The following is a 16,975-nucleotide window of genomic DNA, read 5'->3' as shown; positions in this document are numbered from 1 at the left end:
GTAATTAAGGATTCCTTTTTCTTTAATCAAAAATGGATTTTTATGATCTTTTATCCAAAAAAAGTGGCTTTGGAAAGGTAAATTCTTCATGGATTTACATTCTTTTAAAAACATTACCTATTTTTCTTTTTTAACAACTTGGATCCAGATGTTGTCTCCCCATGCCCACCCCCCACACCCATCACTCACATTAAAATGTAGAAAATCTATTTGTAAGACTATGCTCTTTAATTTCCTGTCCTATATTCTGGTGGGAGAGGAGGATATAAAACAAGAGCAGTCAAGCCTGGCAAACATTAAATTGAGGTTTCAAAGATACAGGGAATGAGTTTATATTTGATATAAAAGATTAATTCAATCCTACCATTTTACTTTCTAGGAGTGTCCTCTTTTCTGTCCTTATCCGAGGTAGGGAAACTTTGTAATTAGGTTTGCTATATGCCTGCTCTGCCCATCTTTTTGAACTGCTGAGCTCAATTATGTTGAACTTACCCAGAGTCGGATGCAATCTGGTCATCACAAACTTGGTTTCTCTTAGAATTGGAGGTGTGTGCTTTTTTTTTTTTTTTTTTTGGTGTTCACCAGATGTCCTATTTCGGGTTTCTATTTGATAGGGCTCTAGTTTATCAGTATCTGTGAATTCTTGGTATTCTAAAATTTGATAAAGGAGAGATTGGCTGAAAGTGATGTGATACTTTCATCTTACTTTTGATAATCAGCTTATTTAAAAACATTCCTGTATTTTTTTTTATCATTTTCTACTTCCATAACTTCCAGACATTTGAAATGAGCTCTGTAAACATCTGTCCTTCATCCATAGATCTTAATTCTTTCAATTCCTTTCTGCTGTATCCTCAGATCTTATTTTATGAAGTTAGCTTTACTCAAACATTAATACAGGTTTGCAGGAGAATTTCTCAAAATGAGGTTAAAAAATTTTAGACTATGATCTTATTGTAATGGAGATAGATATGTAGATATAGATATCTCCATTAAATTGCTTTGTCTACCAAGCACAGTGTCTCATGCTGGAGATACAAATAAGCCAAACTGAGACCATCTCTGCTGTAATCCCTCTAGTAATGGACCTGGCCACTAATCCAATAGTCACGTGGACAAATTACTATAGACGGCTTATGGAATTATAAAGGAAAGACGTAAGGACTCTGCTAGTGGATAAAAAGGGGACCTAACTTGGGCTGGGGGGGGGGGGGTCAGGAAAATCTCACCTCAGGAAACCGCATTTGAATGAGCTCTTAAGGATGAAAAGGAGTTAAGCGAAGAAAAAGGGAAAGGCTTTCTGAGCAAAGCAACCAGCCTGTCCAGACCTCCTATAACGAAGGGAGCACTGTGCTCTGGGAACCCAAAGCAGCCCTCTGTTACTGGAGTTTTACAGGGATCAGTGTGCCTGGGGGAGAGGGCCAGTCCAGTCAGCACAGCGGAACCCTCCCCTCCATTGGCTCTGTAGCTGAGAATGGGCAAGCCAGAGAGGGGAAGGGGGGCGGTCAGTGAGGCAGGAAGAAAACCCAGGAGCTCTGGTATGGGAAAGCCGAGGGAAGACGGGATCTGTTGGTACAGGCAGGATGGAGTTTACAGAGGGGAGCTGTGTTGAGGGGACATTGGGGGTGGAGCTTCATTGTCATGGGGCAAAGAGTATAAAGGACGTGGACACGACAACTGAGCAGTGATTCCCTGGATAGTTACTGAGGATTATTCAGTTTTAACACATCCTGTTGACCCAGAGTCCTTCTGTCTTTCCATGAATCGTCTTTGAGGGTAGGGCTCCCTGGGAAGGTCCCTGTCCTTCAACCAACCAGGTTGAAAATGTTATTCTTTCATTCTTGAGAAAGAACCCTCAGAAAATGGAATTCTTTAACATTTTGATGCATTCAGCACTCCGCTGGTCTCGGACTCCTCCTCTCTGCTTCTCTCGTGGGTATTAATACAGAAGAAAACAGCTGGAATAAGCTTGTTCTCAGCTAATCAAGGGAGGCACATCCCCCAGTCCTTGCCCCTCTGCCTTTACTCAGCTAGGACATGTGTACATATCCGTAAAAGGACTTTTTTCCCCTTTCTTTAGTGGTGCATCTGTAATAGCCATCCTCTCAGCAGAGATAAAGAGGGTCAGTAGGCAAGCATTTGTCAGTGTTAGAGAGATTGTAAGCTACGATATTCTATTAGAGACCTCATTTTTAAGTATTTCATTAAGAGGCCTCAGCATGATTTCAGGAAGAGATTTTTGGAGAGTCATGTGCTCGAGAATGAACTAGATTACAGAATTCATAAGCTGGATTTTTAAAAAGCAACCGAAAAAAGGATTTTGGACTCCTGTCTGTGTGGATGAGGCTGGTGGTAGTAGGATTAATGGGTTCAGACTCTGGGAATCCTGGTAGGAATGAAGACGGCACATGCTTTCACTCTGTCTACTCCTAGACTGTTTATTCTCTCTTCCTAAGAATTTTGTCTGTTAGTTCTCCATATTTTTAACTCTGGAGCAATTCCATAAATGAACAAGAGGACATGTCCAAGATGCTGCTGATGAAGACTGCCCGGAAGATAATTTACAGTGTTGCTTCTGGAGAAACTTCTAGAAATGGAGTGTCAAATAATATAAGATCTTAACTCCCTGGTTCTTGGACTCGTGTTATCAGGAAAGGAGGGGTCGTGTATGGGACGGTCTTCGTTGTGTATTCTGAGAACCCAGTCTTGCTAGTTCAGGTGGAAAGAGTATATTCCGAGCTTCCTGTCTTCCCAAAGTATAAATGGCACTGCTTCGAATTGCCAACCCCCCTTTAACCTCTGGAGATTCCTATGTGGTTGGTACCATGTTCTGTATTTAATACTGTTACACTTGCATCGTACTAGTTGGAATTGGTCATTCCATGCCCTAGTGACACATTCGTCCCCCAGTCACAGTGGTGGCTTAACACAAGAGGTTTTCTTCCTCCTTGCTGTACATGTCCACTCTGAGTCCATGAGGGGTCAATTGTCCACATGGTCTTGTATGATGCTGGCATCTAGAATCAGAGGCTGCCTCCTTCAGAAGCTAGGGAAGAGAGACCAGAGTACACACCCACACGGGCTCTCAGCGTTTCAGCTCACGAAGGGTACCCTGCTCACTTCTTGTTGGCCAGAGCAATGTGACCCTCCAGTCAGGGTGGCATAACTATTGGAAGTGACTGAGAAGAATGGGAATATTTGAGTATTCTGTATTACCTTTATTTCTGGGAAGGTAACTGGTGACAGCTGGACTGTTAGAATATAACCTTAGTTGTTAAATGCATCACTACAGCCTTAATGAAAACGGTCTTAAAGACACTGTAAAATACAGTGTTTGCCTTGTTAAACACTTATGTTTTTGCCCCATTTGCAACAGGATATATAAATGTACAGCCTCCTGGAATAGACCACGGGAATTCTTGCAACACCCACAGCATCTAATTAATTTTCAAGCTTCTGATTTGGGTTTGGTGGTGGTAGCGGTGGGCATTGTGCAGGGGTTAGAGGGAGACTGGGTGGGGGGCGGGGAACACCAGCATCAAGGACTGTCAACCTAGCTGGATTCATGCTTCAATTTTCTGAGGTCTAAAATCTGTTCTGGCATTTTTAAGGGATCTTTTTGTGCTAGGAGAGTCTCATTCTTCCCTTGAGTCTTTGTTTATATAAAATGAAGACATCAGATTTTCCTTCAGCCCTACGTGACCAGCACCTCTGTCGCATGTGCTGTGCATGGAAATAGCTCTCCAAGAGAAATCAGCATGGAGGCTGAAAGTCTACATCAGTGAAGTGTGTATTACAAATAATGGTAAAATAAGTTTGCCTAAGAGTCTGAGAAAGTGTAACAACCACGAGTGATTATTAGTGGGAGTGTATTTCCCTAAATGCTGAAAAGCTTTGTATTTCTCCAATCACTTAGTCTTTACTTGTGTTGCTGTTCTAGCAAGAATTATCAAGCTGTTCTGATGGATGTTCAAGGACAATGTGGTCTAGTCTGAATAACTGGGACCCTATTAGGTCTACATTAATGTTTCAAGACAGGTTATTTGCATGGCCATGTAGTTTTATATAATTTTTTTTTTGTTGTTGTTAAGTATTCACCTACGAGAGTGAGAGGGAGTGCACGTGCTTCCATGAGAGCGCACAAGCAGGGGGAGGCAGAGAGGGAGAAGCAGGCTCCCAGCTGTGTGGGGAGTCTGATGGTTCGGGGTTTGATCCCAGAACTCCGGGATCTTGACCTGAGCTTAAGGCAGATGTGTAACCTACTGAGCCACCCAGGTGTCCCTAGTTTTATGTAATTCTATCAATAGGTTCATCTTTTTTGAACTACTTTCCAGGTTCTGTGCATTGTACTTACTTGGAGGCTGAGGGGGAGTCTGTAGTATGTAAATGGGGGGAATGAAGGGGTGAAGTCCTCTCCAGTGCTGGTGATTCTTGGCTGTTACTCCCAGAGAACATGTGGCTCCTTGAGTGCACCTGTCCCATGCCGTGGCACGAGAAGCCGAAGGAGGTGGTCTTTCTCCTGGAGGCTACTTTTAGAAACTTTTTAAGGTCCTGCTCTTAATCGAAACTTTGACTTTGTGGTTGGATTCGGATTTTTAAACCTCTCCTTCCCTCCAGTTGTTTCTGTTAGACATGTTGCAACTAAAGTGTAAAGAAGAAATTAAGTTGCAGTCTTCCTATCAAGAAGTCATCTTTGTTCATATTTTGTTAAATTTCCTTCCTCTTATGTATGTTTTTTTTTTTTTTCCTGGTATGCTAAAAAATTATATACATCTTTAGGTGATACTTTTGTCACTTAAGAATATGTTGACAGAGGTGCCTGGGTGGCTCAGTTGTTGAAGTGGCTGATTCTTGGTTTTGGTTCAGGTTGTGATCTCATGGGTTGCAGGTTCAGTCATCAGGGCCAGAGTTCAGCTGTGGTTCCCTGCTCAGCAGGGAGTCTGCTTGTCTCCCCACTCCTACCCCCTGCATGTGTGCTCTTTAAAATAAATACTAAAAAAATATTGTGACAGCCCTATTAAAAGATAAGCAAAGGCCTTGAGTATAGATTTCTCTATAGAAGATACACAACAGCCATTAAGCCCATGAAAAAATGGTCAGCATCACTGATCGTTAGGGACATGTAAAACAGACCACAGGGAGATGCCACTTCCATTAGGATGGCAGTTATCCAGAAAACAGGAACACACGTGTTGGTATGGATGCGGAGCAATCGGAACTCACACATCACTGGTGGGACCATAAGTGGTGCGTCCAACTGTGGAAAACAGTATGGCAGTTCCTCAGAAAAATTACACCTTAGAAGTACCCTACAATCCAGCAGTTCCTGGGAGTATATATCCCAAATAACTGAAAGCATAGACTTGCACAGATATTCATAGCGATGTGTATAGCAGCGCTCCTCATGACAGCTGGCGAGATGAAGCCACCCAGCTGTCCATTAATGAATGGATAAAAGAAAATGGTATACACACAGAGTGGACTATTTAGCCTTTAAACGGAAATTCAGACACGCTACAACATGGACGAATCTTGAAGACCTGATGCTGAGTGAACAAGCCAGTAACCAAAGGATTCCCCTTGGGGGATGCTGGAGTAGTCGCCTTTGCAGAAGCAGGACGTAGAGTCTGGTTTCCATGAGCTGGGGGAAGGGAGGAATCGTGAGCTAGGGTTCCACGGGTAGCTTCAGTGTGGGAAGATGAAAGTAGCCTGGCGGTGGCTGGCAGTGGCGGCTGTGGAACAAATAAACAACATTTATTTAATACTTTAGGACTATATACTTAAAAATGGCTAATGTGGTGAATTGTAGATTATGGTGAATTGTAGATTATGGATGTTTCCACAACTTTAAAAAGTAATTTCCCATGTCATTAATATTCTTTGAAAACACAATGTGTATAATCCATTATGTAGAATAACTTCTGCCGTTTTCTTTGGGCAGTGACATTGTTTTTGCTTCTCACGAATGTAGGCAAGGCAGCAAATAGCCGTGTAAATCGGTTTTTTCTTTACAGAGAATTAAGATGGCCCTCCTCGAAGTGAGATGATTAGGCTACATGGTATAAACTTCAAGGCTTTTGATCCATATCCTTACATTACCTTCAGAGCATTATTAAATCTCTTTTCAACCAAGCACTCATTTCATCTTGTCTTTGCAGACACCATGTATTATCATTAAAAACAAATTGCCTGTTAAGGCCCGCAATGGTGTGTGTCATTGTTCTAATGTATCCATCTTATTACTAGTGATTTTAAAGTTTTCCCACTTACATTAATAATGCCTGAAACCTAGGGAGTGCTTGATATTTGTTGAATGAATGTGAGTATCTGCGTGCCAGGCCCTTTTCTTGTGTACACGACATCATAGCGGACAAGATGGATGTGTATGCTTACGGTCCCAGGGAGGGTCCATTATCCAATTATGATAAAACGGATAGGCACCATCAAATGAGAAGCCTGCCCCAGCCTGCAAAAGATAGAAGGCTTCTGTGGGACGTGGTTAAGCCAGGACTTAAGGATGAGGAGAAGGCATCTAAGTAAGCAGCAGAACCACAGAGGAGAGGGAACGTTTCCAGAGGAGAAACCCCACAGTGCAGACCAAAATTGGCCTTTTGTATTTCTTCTTTTAGGATTTGGCAACTGATCATCCTGATTTTTTTTTTTTAAACCTCCTTTCTTATTGGCTTATTTCCCCCAAATTTTGAAGAATTCTTTATATAGTATAACATGAACCTTTTGCTGTTTCTGTTGTAGAGTTATTTACCCTCTGCAGGTTTATTTGCTTCTTTCTTCTTCCACCCGAGGAACTTTCCGATTGTTTCCCACCAACACGCCCCCTTCCATCTGTAGTAGGAAGGACCCTGCACCCAAGGGAGTTGAGGGGACAGCTCCGCTGACTTGCCCTGGCCCTGGAAGTAGAGCCTGCTGTGTGGGGCAGCCTCCATCCTGAGGCAGGCCAGGTCTCAGGTCCGCGTGACCTCCATCAGGCATTTCCCATTCCTGCGGAGGCTGCGTGTCCGAGCGCGCCCGCTCTGCTCGCCGTCTAAGCTCCGATCTGTGCTTTGTTGCCTGTTCTGGGAAAATGCGAGATCCCTGCTGGATCCTTGTATGGAGCCAGAGCCTTCAGCACTTTATGCCTTTCTAGGATTGACTCTGCCGATAGGTCTCCTTTACTTGTAAGACTGTAGGTGATGTTCCTGCTTCCTCTACAGAGTTCAGCCGGAAAATCCTGGGGAAGGGTGACTAGGAAGTCCCAAAGGGGACCCGGAGTTATCTGGGGGCATAGAGAGGGTGTTGAGCTGTGGAGAGGATGGAGAAAGGAGGAGGAATGGTCAGCTGATCACTAAAGCTAAATTCACTTTCTCTAGACTCAAAAATACTAAGATTCTCCTCCACTTTCCCAGCTAGGAAACGAAGTCTCTATGAGGTGTTAACTTGCCCAAGTGCGGAGAGCAGTGTTGGTGGCAGACTTACTATAAATCTGGATGGACTGGTAATGAAATAGGTAATAGGTAATGAAACCTAACTTTTTCTAACAGGCCTCTGTGCGGTTTAAGGGAGGACTGGAAACGCTGGCCTTGGTCTTTTGATTTCTGAGTATTAAGAGCTTCATCTGGTGGAATTCTTGAAGAAATCCTAAATAATGAAACTTTAGCCCATGATGGATCATTCTTGTGCCTTTCCATGAACCCAGAAGCGAGTTTAATTCCTCTGAAATACATAAGCAGCATGGGTATTTGTTTTGGTTTTTCTTTTTTTTTTGACCTGAGAATTTTTTTTTTCTTAAATTCCTCATTTTGGTAGATAACTTGTTCTTCGGCTGTATCCACTCAAATTCCTCCACCCAGAGGGTCCCGATCTTCCTCAGGCATGCAGAAAATCCCAGATCCCCTTGGGTATTGTTTTTAACCTGGCCTCACGCTTCTTTTCATCTGTTCAGGGAGCTTTCAGCGTTGGTACGCTCCCTGAGGCTGCCAAGGCGCTGTTGCAATCACCAGAAAGCACTGGCTTTCTCTGGTCCCTGACCAAACTTGTCCCTTTGCATTTCTGCCTGGCACTAAATGGAAGACTTGAGTCCAATTTTCACAATGGGCTGTTTTGACTTACTGTGCAAAAACCCCACTTTGGCTGCGAACCATGCTCTGCATATTAGCATAAGCACCTAATGTTGCTTTACTAAATTGTGGAGAGGAGATGATGAGCGAAGGCTGGCACTGGGAACATCTGCTAGGCTGTAGATTTTCCTTGTATTGGTTTTTCCTGACTTCTAGGATTGTTTTCACTATGCAACTGCTCACTAAGCAAATTAGGTATGCTGAGGACCACATAACATTCCCTGCCGCCGCTCCCCCCCTTGCCCTCTCGCCCCGCCCCATATGCTCATTTGAAACATATGGGGTTTGGGGGGTTATTCAAAGCTGTGTTAATAGACGAAATTTTAAAAATATAAATGAACAAAGATTCTGCAGCTGTATCCAGGCTTTGACAGCATTGTGGAAGGTTACAGAGGGAAGAAGGGGAGGGGAGGAACACTTTGTGGAATGGACTCTAACCAACAAATAAGATGTTTTTGCAATTTTAATTGGCTCTTCTTGGCAGAGGTTTCATGCAGCTGATTCTCAGACACTGACAAAAATCTATTCGCGATACGTAGTTTGTTGTAGATAGCAATAAAATTCTCCTGGCGGGTGTATTACTCCATGTGGAAATGTTGCCTGACCTCAAGGTAATAGGAGGACATGCTTATCGTCACCATCCTAGGCTCCCTTGCCCTGTTTTAGTTTTATCTTTATAAAATGCTAACTGCTGCAGAGCTAAAGAAGCTTTGATCAATCTTCTTGGCATTCCTTACATATTTACTGAAAAGTGTGTTTGTGTGTGGGGGGAGTGTTGGAGGGGGAAAGAGGTAGGTTGCGGGGTAGATCATGGAGTCTGTGCTAAAAGAAATGGACAAGATACACACATTGAACAGTCACTGTTACAGTATGAACAGAGGGGTTGGGGATGGCTGGATTTTGACGCTGACTTGCAACATTTTATCTGGAGTTCGAACCTTCCGGAGTGTTACAAAGTTTCCACCATGTACTTCCTACGTCGCTGCCTCAGTGTAGTCCCACTGCTTGTTTGTCCTAGTATTTAAACCATTCTTTTAAAATTTAAGCCTTCTGAGAACAGAGGCTCAAGAGGAATGCGGAGTCTCTTGGAAAACCCGAATTTCTTAAGCTTCCCCTTGGCCTAAGATCCCTCTCTTTAACTCAAGGATGACTTTTTTTTTTTTTTTAACCCACTTTGAAACTAACTTAATTTTAGCTTATGCTAAGAAAGTCTTCCATGACTTCTACCATTTTCCTAGAGTTACTGAAAAACCATTCTTGTAAAGGAAGTTCTATTTCTATTCTCTTCATTTTAGCTACCTAATATTGTTTTGTTATTACTACTTGAGGGGAACTTAGAAATAGAACAGCTGTTCTGGAATACATTTAAAGAACTGTAAACTCCAGAATCTTGTTTTTCCTTGACTCCTTTTACCCCCCTCCCCCAAAGACCTTTAAATAGAAGCCGTTTCCTTTTGCTGCATTAACCCCAAACCCTATCTGATTTCTTCCAGTTGCCAAGCAAAGAGTGGCAGCTTGCCTCTGAAGGCCACCAAAAAGGACAAAAATGTTTTATGGAAATAGTCGGATGTCAGCTTAGGTCCTCAAGCTAGTCCCTCCCCCCCCCCACCCCCAAGCCAGCAACAAAGTAACCTAATACTTAGGGCTCATCTTGGAATCTGCCAATTAGGAAATGCATGCTTGATCAGATTTTCAAATGCTTTTTATAAAATTATGTAATAGAGGTGAAAGGGAGAGGTCTGAGTTATAACTCTTATTCCATGAGCTCAAAGTGTAAGCCTTAACATTTGTGCCCTTAATTGATTCTGGGCTTAACTCTAAGGACTGCTTTGGGGTCAAAATAGTGTGGATTAGTTCTGTGTTAAACATACCTTCATCTTGTTTATGTATTGCATTAAACTCTTTGGGAACAGATAAAAAATATTTAAGCCTTACAAACAAGCTATCGGCCATAAAATGTTTGCCAGACAGTTGCTCAGGCAAAAGTAATGGGTTTTTGCTTGAAGGTAATCTCAGTAATGGAAAACAATTACCACGGCCTTGGGGAAACTGCTTTGGGGTGGGTGAATTGGCCTTCGGGAGGGGACTGGGGAATCCTGGTATCAGTGCTGCCAGATGTAGTTTGTCAGACCAAGGCCACGGCTGGGCTTAGGTTGTGAATGTTCCAGAAGATCTGGAACAGGTCAGCAGAGGCTTGGTGCTTCTGCTATGCAAACATGGATGTTGTTCCAAAATATGAATTTGGCCTGAGTGTAACCATGGCTTCTTAGTTTCTTTCAGATGAGGGAGTATAAACTATGTTCGGAGGGGTGGGGGGGATAGGGAAATCAGAGCATAAACATTAGGATATTTAAAACTTTCAGTGGAGAACAAAGAAAAATGTCCTAATTGGGTGCTGCTGTCTGTTTGGAGCAAGCAAAGCCTATCTGAATTTGAGTATCTCACATCTTTCATTTAGAAGTCATTTATGTTAACCATCGGGAGAGCAACTGTTAGCCCGGTTAGGCCAGAGCCAATCATTCTAAACTTCTTGGGCAACTGAGAAGGTAGGAGAGCCTAGTTGCAGCCCTCTGGGGCCCTGTCAACACTGAGTTTCTGCTTAAAGGGCCAGTGCCAGAAGTCAGGGGAGTCCCAGGCTGATTGTGTGGGAATCAGGAGGGTAGGGCAGTTGAGTTCTTAAACCCTTTATGACAGTAGGAAGCATAGATATGCTATTAGAGATCTGAAAAATCACTTGCATAGATTTTTTGTAATTCCTTACTTTCTTTGGGAAGCCTTAAAGCCCTCGTAATGCCCTGCTGAATCTTTTCTTCTTTCTCTCTCTCTCTTTTTTTTTTTTTTTTTGCCAGTCCCAGACCTCTATCTAGAAGGCTGCTGGCTTCCTGCTCTTTGATACAGAAGTTTTGGGATAAGGCAAGCCTTGCCGTTTCTTTCACTTATAGTACTGCTTACTGGCAGCAGAATGTAAATATTAAGTAAGCCCTTCAAATTTCATTTCATTCTAGCACCTCATGTTCACATTTTAAAAATTTGCACTTAATCTCTAAGGTGCAGATTCTGCTGGGTAGTAAGTAATCTGAAAATACTTAAAATCTTTGATAGGACCTCTCCTAGTAAAGGTACAAATTGAGGCATTTTGTTCATTGTGATTCTTGGACTGTGAAGACTTGCTAATTCTGAAAATCTCAACTTGAAAAAGTTTGTTGAAGGGTAAAAGCACTTTATAAACAATCTTAGAGTTTTGAATTTATGAAAAGTAGTCAAGTTAGGAACTGTTCTGATGAGAAGAGTTATAAATGGTAATCAGTCGCAAATAATTAACTAGATACTTGACTGTGCCAGTATGATCCTAGCACAAGTGATAGCAACCTGGAATCTGAAATTGAACTTGACCTGAATAAAGTTGGTCTGCTCTTTATGTGCATAAACATAATTTTGGCATTTTGCCCTAAGCATTTATATATTCTTAAGCTGCCTTGCAGATTATTACAATTGACTAAGAAAAGTCTCAAACATGGCATCTTGTAAGATTGTGACTTCCAGTGAATTACTTTCTTACAGCTCTTTTACAAGGAACTCAACATGTTGGATTACCTTCTGTGCGCTGCACATACAGTATATGTCATTTAAGAGATTAAACCGTTTTTTCATACTGTTCTGCAGTTAAATGCCACCACATCAGTGAATGTTTCTGCAGCAACTACTATACACAGACACTAAGGGTGCACCAGTGACCAAATCAGATGTGGTCCTATTTTTAAAAAGTGCTGAGATCCATCCATTAAAAGCTGAATCAAAACTCTCTCAGCAATGGAGACAGTGTGGGATGCAGGGTGAGCATATGAACCACTTAAAGTGTAGGTAGAACTAATGCCAAGGGACTTCAGGGAATTATGGGAGCAGGACAGAATGTGAAAGTTACAAGCCTAGATCCTGTGGAAAATAATGTAACTGAAGAAAAATCTCCAAGCAGAGAGCAGGAAAATGCGAGGAAATTTTAGCATGCGATTGCCTGCATCAGTCCAGCCATCCGCGTACTGTACAAAGATGCCTAGAGTGACTTCTTGCTGATGCTGATATTTTTGTAGATGTCTGTGTTGATTTATTTTTGTATTTGTCTTTCTATTCTGCATTGCATAAAATCTTTAAAATACTTCATTAAAAAAAAAAAAGGATGCAAATATGCCTAGATGTTAAAAGTAGATAATTTTGGGTGTTAGGGATATGAATGGTTTTTCTTTGTATTCTTGATTTCTAAAACTAGAGAAGGGGAGAGAGGGAACGTTTACCATACCAAACACTGGTTGTATTATGCATATGGACTGGAGTTTCCTAAGAAACTGAGAATATACTTAGGGCTCTTGATATTATTGATATTCCTTCTCTTCTCTTTGCCATGCTTAATTTGTTCATATCACTTTGTTTCTCCCCAATTCTGCACTCTGGGGTCCTACTGTTCCTTGTTACAGTCACAGAATGGTATAGCTCCCTTTTGATGAAAGTTTCCGTTGTTTTCATGGAAAGCTATTAAGAGCTGGGGGTGCGGCGGGGTCGGGGAAAGGGGTTACGAGATGATCATTTTTTAGAAGATCACTCAGCCGGTTGTGCATAGACCAGGCTGGAGGGAGAGCAGAATCGAACGTGAGTTGACCACTTACAATGCTGCTGTAGCAATCCTGCTGAGGAATGACAGTGATTAGGGCAGAGGAAGGTGGAAATAAGAGGCCATACTTGAGAAATGGGCAACTTCGTGGAAAGGGGAGTGACAGGGAAGGAGAGTCTTGGAAGGTTCTGAGCTTGCCCAACAGGGGCCGGCCGTGGTGCCGTTCGCGGAGATAAGATGTGACGGAAGAGGAAACTGGTGCTTGTCTGATTCATGAGGCTGAACTGGGTGACCTTGGGCTTCATTTCAAAATCAATAGTATCATGATGTCTAGCATTGTATGTCTTCCGCCAGAGCCCGTGTGAGTGGGCTTCTTGGGGCTCATTACTCCTTAAAAAAAAAAAAAAGCCAACAACAATTTCTGATGAGCGGGTCCATCCATGTCTTTCATGAGACCCTCAGAGAGAGCCAGGACTCAAAGGTTAAGAACCACTGAGTATGTTTACAATAACTGTTTAGCAAACACTTGCAACGCACTCATGAAGCACAAGAATGTTATCGATAAATGGAAATCTACTCAGCTTCATTAGTGGGGAGTTTGAACTGCTCCTAAAGCCCCCCTGCCCTTTTTTTTACTTCTTCCCTGACCACCTAAGACCAAAGTGATCTCCATTTCTTTCTCAATTACTATGCTTGTGTTATTTTTTGCCTTATTTATATATTTGCGTATACTGCTTGGCCTTTTGGGGGGAAAAAAAACAGCGATCATTTAGCTTAGCCCTATGCCCTGTAACTTCCATAATTATCCCTGTGAGATGAATGTTGAGATTCCTATGTTACAGATAAGGAAACTGAGACTTTGAAAGCTAAGGAAATGGAATTGAATTGCATCAAAGAAGTGGCACAACTTGGGTTTGCATCCAGTCTGGTTGATCCTGAGTCACACTGCTGTCCACTGTATCAACATATCCTTTTGGTTAATAAAAGTGATGCTTGCTTGGTCTTCGTATCTTACCTGGTGCTTTGTAGTCTAAGCTTTACTGAATGAATGAATGAATGAATGGTGTCTAATCAAGTCTTTTACTTAATACCCAGAAGAAAAGATTACTACCACCTTTAAATTTGCTTCCTGTATCTGGTAAACAAAATGCCCATTTTTATCCTCTACAGCCGGATTTTCTTCAGAGTTTTATATACCCTATCTTGCTCTAGCAGTAGCAAAATTATTCAGATTCAGACTAGAGATTTTTTTCTGCATGGTCATCCTTTCTTCCCATGCTAATTTCTAGCTAGTTTTTATTGTACATGGTGCTGCTGATTTTTTCTTTTTTAAGTTGTGATTGAATTAAAAACCCTTGTTAGGAAGCTGACTTTCTAAAGCAGTCATTTATGTGCAGCCCGTGTAACTAATGGACAATTATCTTTCAGTTTCCTCTGGAATCTTGCTTTAATGACTTTCAGAGTTGTGTTTATATATGCCTTCACTTGCCTGGTTGGTTTTATAAGGAAATCCAGACAGTTTGGGGTCATCCTGTCAATGGCAGCCTCCATTTCTTTTAGCCCTAAGAAGTAGACTCTAGGCGCCCCCCCATCCAGTATTAGAGGCTGGCTTTCCCTAAACTCCTGGGTAGGGGACCACTTCTTTCTCACAGAAAAAAAAAAAAAAAGAAAAGAAAAAAAGAAAATGTTAGAGTGGTGATGAGTGTATCATAGTTCTTCTGATTATTGACAAATCTCTTACCATGAAATTTATTTTTTTTTTTCATGAAATTGTGGACAGGAAAAATGAACATAGCAATAGCCTTCAATCGTACGATGAAGAAAGCTCTCAATTCTAAAGGAATTTGGAAATGAGCAAAAATTGGGAACGCTGGAGAAAGGAATTCATAGTCCTGATAAGTGCAATTAGGTAGATTAATATTGTGATTCTGAGGCAGTGGCCAAGTATATAACAGATGGTTTTTTAATTTTATTGAATGAATGCGGAAGTAGGTAGGTGGATAAATGCCACTGGGATATCAACTCTGTGAGGTCAGCTGCCTCAGTCCCTGTACTTCTAGCATCATCTAGAAGATACTCAGTGACAGACTTGTGAGTTGATAATTAAATGCCAGTAAAAGATGTTGGATTGGTTTTAGTATTAACTACAGACTCTAAGAGATAACAATGAACTATATTGGAAAAGCCAAGATTATTAGAAATAGGTATGTGTCCTACAACACCAGAAGTCACTTTTGTTTGGAAATATTAAGTAAAGAACATTTTGAAATTTTAGATATGAATTATATTAAGCCTGTGGTTTTTTTAATTAAATATTAAAAGATGTTTGTATTGTAGTTAGAAACACATAGCATTAACAATTTTTAAATATATAGTTCAGTGTTTTTTTGTTTCTGTTGCTAGTTTGTTTTTAGATTTTTTTCTTTTTAAATTTATTTGACAGAACATAAGTAGGCAGAGGCAGGCAGAGGGAGAGGGAGAAACAGGCTCTTCACTGAGCAGGGAGGCTGATGTGGGGCTTGATCCCAGGACCTAGGGATCATGACCTGAGCCAAAGGCAGACACTTAACCGACTGAGACCCCCCCCAGTCGCCTCCAGTAGTGTTATCTAGATGCGATTGCTGTACAAGGGGCTTTGTGGGTTTTTCTTTCCCCCAGTTTTTAAATTCCAGGTAAGAGTCTAATATAGTTGCAGGTGTAGAATTTTAGTGATTCATCGTGTATATGTGGGGCCATGTGGTTCTTGAACTTTAAGGTCTCAGGGCCCCTTGCTACTAAAAAAAATTGTGGACACCAGAGACCTTTTATTTATATAAATTTTTATCTACCATTATTTACCATATTAGAAATTAAAAACATCAAAGGTGAAAAGTTAAAATAACAAACTCCCTACATGTTAACACCAGTCATATAATTCTATGAAAAGGGGTTACATTTTCCAAGTAAAAAAAAGGGGGGGATATTTCATGTATTGGAAATTTCTGTGCTATCTGACTTGATGAAATGCCATTGGACTCCTGTGCTCTGCTTTCAATCTGTTACGAGATGTTGATGTTGGTTTGGCCAAATTCTAGGTCTAATAGATGGAATTGGAAAAAGGAAGAGTTTTTTAATATGCTCTTCAAATAGTTGGAGACATTTTTTTAATAGTTGGCAAGGGGGTTTCTTAAAGGTTAATAGAAAAGATGATGAGACCATATCTGTGCCTGTTGGTCTGTCTCAAATACTGAATCGCTCTAGTAATGCCCTGCACGACCTTATTCTTTGGTTGTTTGAAAAATACTATTTTATTTAGTCCTGCAGGTCTTCTAAGTGTTTGCACATTTCATTATGAAACATCAAAAAAGAGCTAAGATCATCAGTCTCATAAATACCTTTATCAGGAAGCTGTCAAACTCATGGAAGACACACGTTTTCTAAAATCTTTTTTTTTTTTACTTGAAATTTGACTTTTATCATTGCCAATAAATACTCAGTTATTTTCCATGAAGTGACAGGTTCATTTCATTTTCAAGAAAGTCTCTGCCAAATACCCAAGTCTTGAATAAGCTCAGTTTGGTAGCTGCTCTTTCAAGTAAAGATGGTGTCCCATGCTTAAGTGTGAACATGTCAACTGTCCTCCTGAGTACAGCCATGGTGCTTTATAGGTCAAATTAGAATGTCAACGTAGAATTTTTAAAACTTCAAAACATTCTTAAACATGAAGCTGGCATTAAAAATATATCTATCTCCTGGGATTTCATGTGGGATGAACACAGTCCATGTTAGCACAATGTGGTGCTGTCCCCCTGATTCATGCTGAGGCCCCAGTGGTCTTCCCACTCTTGCTTCTGCACCATCAGGGCCGACTTCGACACCATGAGGAATGCAAATGATTTAGTAACATCAGAATAATAGTTCTGATGCTGCTTGACCCGTGGAGGTCCTGGATCATACTTTGAAGCCCACTTCTAAGAGTCTGGGAAGACCACATTCAAGTTCATACTTAATGAATTGAAGTTTGGTACAAGTTGCCCAATACCATGCATAACCCCCCATTTGTGTTTCTCTTGCAGAAATGCACTCAAGGCATTCAATATCATGGTTCTGTTTTGCTGCTGTTTACATGAAAATCCATTTGCATGCCTTGAGCCTCAAGCAGCAGGCGGTTGACCCATGATCCGGGGGCAGGCTGGACCACAGAGTGCAGGGGGTGGGCGGCCTGAAGTTAGGGTAATCCAACAAATGAATCATCCACATGTGGATAATGGAGTTGTAA

The 16,975-nt window shown here is 41.4% G+C and overlaps 1 protein-coding gene across 1 annotated transcript in view; it reads left to right on the top strand.

Annotated features, from left to right (window-relative positions):
* Positions 1–16,975, top strand: part of PRKCA (protein kinase C alpha) — a gene marked incomplete at its 5' end in the record, with an annotated part of 383,747 nt that overhangs the window by 19,191 nt on the left and 347,581 nt on the right. The gene's annotated exons all lie outside the window — the stretch shown is intronic.

This window comes from Mustela nivalis (genome assembly GCF_964662115.1).
Source record: "Mustela nivalis genome assembly, chromosome: 17".
Taxonomy (NCBI): domain Eukaryota; kingdom Metazoa; phylum Chordata; class Mammalia; order Carnivora; family Mustelidae; genus Mustela; species Mustela nivalis.
This window is presented reverse-complemented; position numbering and strand designations above follow the sequence as displayed.